The sequence below is a fragment of the Schistosoma haematobium genome, chromosome 2, assembly GCF_000699445.3.
Source record: "Schistosoma haematobium chromosome 2, whole genome shotgun sequence".
Classification (NCBI taxonomy): Eukaryota; Metazoa; Platyhelminthes; class Trematoda; order Strigeidida; family Schistosomatidae; genus Schistosoma; species Schistosoma haematobium.
In genome coordinates this window covers 3,424,095-3,433,730 of record NC_067197.1, presented here as the reverse complement: position 1 = coordinate 3,433,730, position 9,636 = coordinate 3,424,095, and positions in this window count along the sequence as shown.

The following is a 9,636-nucleotide window of genomic DNA, read 5'->3' as shown; positions in this document are numbered from 1 at the left end:
TTCCCACACGCTGGACACGCTCAAGGGAGTTAGTATCCTTTACGAGACACGGACTAGCTGCTTGGATACAGTACTCTAAATGTGGTCCTACATAGGTGGGATATAAAATTCGAGACATTTCCTCGTCAAAGCATTTGAACGCTCGGCGAAGTGACCATAACGCACGAAGACCTTTGACAGCGGCTGCTTTGCAATGCGAAGTTGTTTTTAAATCATGACTTAATACTACTCCCAAGTCCTTATGCTCTTGAACGCATGGAAGAGGTTTACCCTCAATAGTGTAACGGTAACTATTACTGTGACCTGTGTGCATTACCACACTCTTCCTAGCATTGATTTCTAAGCCCCACTCTCGAGCCCATCTAACTAAATCGTCTAAGTCAGCTTGAAGATCCAGATGATCAGCCGCACTTTTTATTGTTCTCCAGATTTTTACATCATCCGCAAACAATAATGTCGACGACTTAAGTAACAGCCGTAACTCATTAACGTAGAGAAGGAAGAGCAGGGGGCCTAAGATGGTGTCTTGGGGTACACCACTTTTGACCGGCTTCCAATCGGATAGCGTTCCGTTGACCCTCACATTCTGTCTGCGGTCACATAAGAAGTTGCCTATCCACTCCTGTACAGAACCTATTATTCCCAAGCTCGTGAGCTTCTGCAAAAGACCTACGTGTGAAACCTTGTCAAATGCTTTGCTAAAATCTATAAATATCACATCGACCGACAGACTGTTATCTAGGGCTGCTGTCCAATCCTCCCTCGCAATAAGTAAGTTGGTCAAGCATGAACGCTAGTCACAAAATCCGTGTTGCTCAGGAGCTAACAGATTGTGTAAATCTATGTGGCTTAGCAACCTAACCCGAATTATCTTTTCAAGTAACTTAACGACTATGCTAGTTAGACTGACAGGCCGGTAGTTAGATACTATCTGTCTCTGACCGTCCTTAAATATAGAGCTGACTACAGCGTCCTTCCAATCTCTAGGGAGTTGAGCGAGTGAGAGGGAAATGTTGAAGAGTGTCGCGAGCGGTTTTGAAATAATGTCCGCAAGAGATGACAGCAACCGTGGATATAACTCGTCAGGGCCCGGTGTCTTACCAGGTTTGAGGTTAGTTATCAACTGAAGGACAGTTTCCTCAGTCACCTGTACAGATTCCATGGTTGGTATCTCGGTGTGAGTGGGACAAGTATTTGTTACAATAAACGCAGGGAAGACTTCGCTAAAGTAGTCTGAAAAAGTCTCAGCTTTTGCTCGATCTGATTCAGCCAGTAATTCTGAAGTTTCGTGTAACAGTAACGGGGGAATGCCATCACTACGTTTCATTTGCCGTTTAACATACGAAAACAATCGTTTCGGACGAGTACGGCTATCATATACTAATTGTCGTTCGTAAGTAGTATGAGATTTAGCTATGGTTTTTTTACGAATATTCTGGAATATTCGGTGCTCATGCTTAAATGGTGCATGACCTGTCAACAAGAAAAGTCTCAGAAATGTTTCCTACGCTTTAACAGCTTCCGGGTTTCCTTATTAATCCATGGAGGGCAATGTGATAGCTTACGTGCTGACCATGGGATAAACGGCGACGTTACGGACTCGAATGTAGCCTTAAACTTATTCCATTCATCTTCGATCAATCCATCCGCGTCGACCGACCAATCAGTCGAGATAGCACAGCTTCTGATTTCCGGAATATTAGCTCGCCAGATACTGGGACGGGGTGGAGCAGATACGAATTGTATACCATGTGTTCTAAACTTAAAGTGAATTACAACGTGATCACTGTTCACTAGTGGATGAAGGTGCTGAATATCAAAGACATCCTCAGAGTGGTGGGTGAGGGCGAGGTCCAGCAGTGACGGATCATGATTGAAATTAATATGTGTCGGTTTTGTGATACATTGCACAAGTGCACACTGAATAACGGTAGATAAAAGATCGCTATCGAAACCACTACCTGGAGCTGTAAGCTCTATCCAGTTGATATACGGTGCGTTGAAATCCCCAATGATGAGACAACATTCTGCCATACTCCAAGAACAGATGTGTCTTAGGATAAAGTCGTCAGCAAGACAAGACGGACTACGGTATATTCCCCTATAGTCACTAACCCATTTCTAGATTTAATCTTACAACATGCAACCTCACATGTGCCACTGATGTGAGCCTCCGATATGGTTGATTGAATACGAAAGTGATCCCTAACGTATAATATTATACCCCCCCTTTGCGACTTGAAACTCTATCACTTCTGATACAGATATAACTAGCAATGAACGGAGAACAGTCTATATCAACGGTGAACCAAGTTTCTGTAACAACGATTATATCGGGACATAATTCTTGCACCATCAGACTTAGCTCAGACGTTTTATTTCTAAGACTACGAGCGTTCGTGTAGCACACACTTAAGGTGTTTTGGCAATCAATCGTTCAATCTATACAGGCCTCGGAAGCATTGGCTTCCAAGACCTGACTACCCGAAAACCCTTAATGGTAAGGTTATTTTCGCCATTTAATTTGCGAGTCCTTAACTCCGTAAGAGCACTCCTCCACTTGATTCGATCCTCAAGCGGCCAATCTGGTCGAATACGGATATTTGAGTCACTAGTTTTTGGTGCGTTTTTCAGTAATATGTCCCTTTCTTCAAAACTCCCGAGAACCAGCTTCAGGATCCGTCTTGGTTGGGTCTCGCTTCCAACCCATTTACCAAGTCGTATTACTTTTGTAATATTTACCCCTGAAACCTCTTCTGGTAGTACATTCCTTACCACAGACTCCACTAACTGCAGGTCATGTGCATGTCTTCTAGCAGGTTCGTTGTCTTTCGACTCCTCTAGATTCCAAATAATTAAACTAGGGAGGGGTTTAGCTTCTTTTGAAACTGTGTTCACAGCTTTCGACCGTGACGTTAGATCCTGTATTTTAACTACTGGTATCTTACGATTAGTTTTTATTTTAACAGAGTCCTGGGAGTCAAGCGAATGACTCACAACAATGTCAGACGAAGCTTTACTATGGGACTTTGGCGGATTGGTCTGAGAGTCCACCAAGGACTTACCAAGTAAACAGTCATTAGTTTTAGCTATCTTTCCTACTCTTCTGCGTTTTCGCGTCATCCATTTTCCATCAGTCGAAACGTCTACATTAGCACAACTCGGGACAGTAATTGTTTTATCTGGGTCACCGGTTGCTGCTGTAGCAATATGGCCACCAACGTCTAATGACGTGTCACTCACTGATCGTTTCGGGGGAGAACGTTTAACTGCGGGTTGCACAGGTAGATGTCTGGCTTGCGCCGTGATAGCACTTACGACACTAACGCAATCTTCGCCATCAGTACCAATGTTATCAGTACAGCCCTCATCAACCTTCTTATTAGCCAACACCAGGAGACTAATTGCTTCCTGGATAAGCAAAGTTTTGCTCGAGCAACAAAAACTACAAAGCCAATGAGAGTTGGGCTTTGAACACCTTTTATATGCAGTGGGGCTTAGTCGGGTGCACATCTTATGGAACCACTTATTACACTCATCACATTGCATCCCTTCATCCACGGGAAATAAGCAGTATGGTTGTCCACATTTATGAGCAGACCTAGCCATCTTGAAAATCAACTAGAACGGTGACAAAAACAGTATATGTAAAAGGATTTTCAAACCTTAACTAAATAAACCAAGTAAAAGTCGACCAAATATGCTTCGATGCAATAAATACACAGAAGCAAAATCGAAAAACTCAATACAATATCACTTTAACTGGGGTAGATGCAATTAAAGTGTAAACAGTAGTTTTGATGAGTAATTTACGATCAAAACAGTTAATTAACTCAACGAGAAACAATGGCAAGGTTTAAACGTTAGGTCCTTTTGAAATGTGCCCGCCCTTTCGTTTCAACGACCTTGAACGGCTTGACTAAAGGCGGTCATTCCGTATTTCAATTGCCGTGGGTTGGTTGGATTGCATGAGTATCACGTTTTTTCATATATAAGTCATCTTATGCTACATAAAAAAGCACGAAATAAATACCAAAACCATTAATTTAGCGTCCTCTGTTTTGTAGTGTACACTTTGGCTCTGTTGTTGCTTCGTAATTTTATCTGTGATCCCAATACCTGCAGTAAAGCTCAACGAAATGTCAAATCACAGGTAAATTCTAAGTATTTGTAGTATTTTTTTGGGTTATTGTTGTTGCAAGGAATAACTTTTTAATAATTAGTCATTTCTGTTTTTAGTGCTTCATGCTGAAGTGACGTTTCAGACGACCTAACCGATGCCTTTCGAAGTATGATACTGAACAAGCGTTTCGTGTTGTGGGATGATTTTGAAAGCGACTTAAAAGAGTTCCAAAAAGTATGGAATTATAATTTTATCCCTTCTCAGACTACTTATACTCGTTACATCCACACAGAAAGCAGATTGCTGAAGGATGTCAGGTTCAAATACCTGTTTGTAACGTTTAATTGTACGTTTGGTCATAAACGGAAATGGGAAGGTTTGAAAGTGAGCCAAAAATCGTAAGATCTTTAACTAATATCTTATGTTTAAGGTCTAAATTCCGTAATTGTAAGCAGTTGTCAATGCAATTGTAGCACATTTATGATGTGTCGATATCCCTGCCGTCACATGCTATTTGCCTACGTTAAAAGACGAAATCCCACAGGTAAGCTATATCAATTATGAAATACTAACTGCATAGCTCATCAACTCCTTAGGTATTGTAGCAGATGGAAGTTACATAATACCCAGAACTTCCAAAATTATACATTAACTGCATTACCACGACGGAGTGAAGTGTATATAAGTATTCAATGAAGCCAAAGAATCCATAAGCATCGCATCATTGAGAAGTATGGTGAACGTTTCGCAACGGAAGTTGAGAAGAAAGTGGACAATTATTACTTAAGAATTCTTAATACCAACTTGTAAACTTGATTTTCTGCTTTAGCAGCAATGATTATTCAATAAACTTGCACAATTTTAATTTTCATCTTATTTCTACTTTCATGGGAATGAATAGCAATGACGTTTATGTGTAACTGTTTGTAATAATTAAGAATGATTAAGAAACCCTACACCCACGTACAGTCTTGCAGATTAGGCACCCACATATCATATTCACCTTCGTCGGGTTACGTTTATCATTAAAATCGTATCCCGACCGAAGCTGCTACCTTGACGCGGTGGTCGGGCTTGCCTATCGTAATGACCCAACCGAGCTATATTGGCTGGAGCATATGTTCCTGTAGGTTCTACCATGCCAGGCAGGTCGATTGGAGAACGGTAAGACTAAAAGCAGCAACTCAAGGTCTGAGGGCGAAGTCGTACTGCTGACTGTAAAGAGGTGTGACAGCAGTAAGGTGTCTCCCTCGGACAACCAGCATGACAGCGATGCTGCCTTCCCACAAGGAGGGGTGGGGTTAGAAAAGGTCGACCCTAAAAATGTCACACCTCACCTTACCTCACGGATTTCCGTCTCCGGCGGTAAGGCCCTTTGAAGAACGGAGCTAACACGTCAAAAACCTTCCACGAAAAGGCCGTGCGCGACCGGCCTCAAGCATTTGTCCCTTGGGCTCTGCGGTCACGCTCCCAGGTCGTTAAGACCAACACTAATCCAATTTCCTTTTCAGGTTCCTCAAGAAATACCCTTCCACGGTGTGGGCAGCCGGGAAGTGACATCAGCCCTCATACCCGTAACAGCACAAGAGACCAAGTTGGTCACATTCAAATCCTTCCTACACCTCCTGATACCTCTCTTATCTCCATGACTAACCCTCCTCACGTCTCTTTATCACCTCGCACCGCTAGAGCAAACGATTCGAGCACGGGGGACGCCATTCCTGGTCTCCTGAAACCACGCTGTAAACTACAGGTAGGAGCTTTTAACGTACGAATACTTTGCCAAATAGGACAGCAGGCTTCCTTAGCTAGGACTTTAGAATCTCGCGCCATCGATGTGTGCTGCGTCTCGGAAACGCGCATACAGGACCCGAGTAGTGTCATTCATTTGACCTCATCATGTCAAAATAAAGAACCGACTCGATTCACGCTTCGGGTATCTGGAAGCCCTGATTCTGCTTCCCGTGGCCTCGCCGGCGTAGGCATAACATTGAGTCCTAGGGCAGAACTAGCTCTCTTAGAGTGGATCCCAGTAGACAGTCGTTTGTGCGCTGTCCGACTGAACGGAACAGTAAGGATCCGGAAAGATAGGGACACTCGTCGTCATTAGAATTGATTACCTCAAGTGGTGTTCGTCAGGGCTGTCCACTCTCCCCATTCTTGTTCAACTTTGTCATTGATGTACTTTTAGAGATAACACTCTCCTCATCTAAATTTCCAGGGGTTGAACTTCTACCGGGAGGTTCACTTATTGACTTAGAATATGCTGATGACATAGTTTTATTTGGCGAAGACGCTGACAAAATGCAGAGTCTTCTGACCACTCTAAGCAACAATGCAGGCATGTTCGGGATGCGATTCTCTCCCTCGAAATGCAAAATGTTGCTTCAGGAATGGGTTACATCGACACCCGAACTAGTGATTGGGAGTGAAGTAATTGAGCGTGTCGATCGCTTCACTTATCTTGGTAGTCTCATCAGCCCTTATGGTCTGGTGTGTGACGAAATCTCAGCACGGATACAGAAGGCTCGACTAGCTTTTACCTACTTGCGTCATTTATGGCGTAGGCGAGATATCCGTCTACCAACCAAAGGACGTGTTTACTGCGCAGCAGTTCGTTCCGTCCCACTTTATGGCAGTGAAATATGGCCGGTAAGAGTAGAGGATATTCGTAGGTTACTAGTATTTGATCAAAGGTGTCTTCGAAGCATTGCTCGCATATCCTGGAACCATCTAGTAAGTAATGCAGTTGTTAGGAAACGGGTACTAGGTAAGGATCGCAAATCGATTGATGAAGTAGTGAAACTTCATCAGTTGAGATGGCTTGGACACGTGTTACGTATGCCCAACGACCGACTGCCTTGACGTGCTATGTTCAGTGGTATAGGAGTAGGTTGGAAGAAAGCTAGGGGCGGCCAAATCAAAACATGGCACAAGTCCATGAAGTCACTGACAAGTGGACTGAGTCATGTTGGTAGGTGTAGACTACCTGGTTGTGGACCGCGAGATGATAGCAATCGATGGTTAGAGACCCTGAATGACATGGCTCTAAATCACTTGTAATGGCGCAGGTGCATCCACTCTTTGTGTTCTCCCAAATTCTAATCTTCTGAATTCTTCATGTCCTTTTCTTTTTTCTCTTTCCAAATTTATTTCACTGGATTATACTCTTTAACTAACGTCTCCGAACACTAGTCTTCCCGATTACTGCTTATAGTTTTACTACCTCTACCACTATGGGATTTGAATCGACAGCTGCATCTCTGTGTTAAGGTGGTGTGGCAACTCGAACTGATGTACGTACGTACGAAGTTCTACGTTGTTACTGACTGACTGACTGAAAATCGTATCAGTAGCTAAGTAGATTCTAATTTCATGTGATTAGTTCCGCTTATGAATTAAAATGAAACCAGGAGAAATGTTTATTAACAGTGGTATGCATTCATTATAACTAAATATGCATTAGGATTTAACAGTGATGTGGGAAACAGTTGACATACCTTAATATGAATAATTGAAATGACGTAGGTTATCAATAATGACTATATATGTATGTGCAGTTCAAGGTCAAAGGTCATTTGTTTTTACAGTCTATAACACATTAAGAATGGGTGGTGTAATAGTGGACTGGAGTTCACAGACAGATAAGTGGTGTGAAAATCTTATAGCTTGTAAATGATCCGTGGATTTAAGAACTGAAAACTTGGGTTACGTAATAATTGATTACAATTTGCAGAGGTCACATAATTACAGAGGATTAAGTGACAGGGTGCTGGAATTAATCGGTAACTAAATTTTAAAAGTGAAATGAATTATTACGAAATCCATCTTATTACTTGTTCATTCCATGGATTATAAGGAGTTCATATTATTCTCTATCTATATTTGTTCTAGCGTCATATCGACCATTAATAAATACGGACACGGTTTATAAGGTAAGACACTGAGTGTAGTTGCTATATTTATATTTCACTAATTCATTAGTTGAATAAAAATTTTACTAGGCAATACGGAACACAGTTAACGTGAACATGTAAACAGTTTTTTAACATGGTCTTCCATAATAACAAATTCTATAAGTTGTAAACCGGCGTAAACATCACAAACCTTCGACGACTTCATTGGATTCATACAATTCTGAAAAACAAACAAATCAGTCGTGAAATAAAGAATTAGACCTAGTTATCAGTATCACATTCAATAAGTACATCAAATACCAGGTTACAGAATGTACCTATAAGTCTCTTATTTGCAGACAGCGCTAATCATTAGAGATTTCTATTTCCTTTAATAAAAATTAATAGGTAATCTTTACAACACACAAATCAATGTTATTTAAAAATTGCTGGAATCAGTTTCGTCACAACATAGAAGCGTGGTCTGAATTATGAAGAAAATGTAATTCATTAATGTGGCATAAAGGAGATATGAATACAAGGAACTTGTGATTCTGCTTCCATTGCTCATTCACTTTTCGTCACGTTGTCTGCATGAATTACTTCGGACGAGTCAGTCTGTAATGCAGTAGGAATTCATGAATTAACTCATGAATAGTTGTTTTTTATTCAAGTCTGTGTCGTTACAAGCACTGGGAATTTATTCAGTGTCTAACCCTTGTAGTATTTCGTCAATACATCTGGTATTAGCAAGAGAAATTGGTAAGTACCATTTAGATATTACTCGACAATATGCATCATAACTTTGTTCACATTTTCGTCTGCGACTGTGCATTTCGTTTACAGAAAATTATTCGTCAACCCTATAACAGACACATCATAAATCAATATTAAGTACGACATGGTTTTGTCACCATGCTCAGAAGAGACACCCATCGTTTTACTTATGAAGATTTTGTGCCTGTTTAATGTGGTGTTATACACTTCCTGTATACGTTCAGAAAGCTGGTAAAAGAGACTATCAACATCAATTCTTACTCACATAATTTTTCTCTGATACGTTACACAATAATATGTCACTTCAATACAAAACAATGCTACCGTTAGTGCAAATAACGTTTTATGGCTAAATACAAACAATTTATATAATATTCATAGTTAGTTTAATGCCCACTTCTTTCTGATTACATTTTATAAACGACTGCGAACATCTATGTTTGCCGTCACCATAATCAAGGAGGTGAACCATATATAATGCTTTTCACGGCTTATTTTCATGAAAAGTCAATCTGTAATCTATTTTTGACTAGAAAAATGGTGATTTGACTTGTTTGACTTTGTATTGTTAAAAAATAACCATATTACGCCAACTACATATTTACTTAGGTGGTGAGCACGAAATACGTCAAACTGCTTATAAATTGAAATAAATACTATCTTCCAATCACAAAGATTACGAGAAGTCACGTATGATGGAAAAAAGGCTGTTAATAGCTGATAAATAACGAAACATAAAATCCACGACAATATGTTACGTGTGCGCGAAAACCCGTAAACTAACACGCATAGTGTGCCGAAATAATACCACTGTCCTTTTGAATAGGGCGCGCGGGTGCA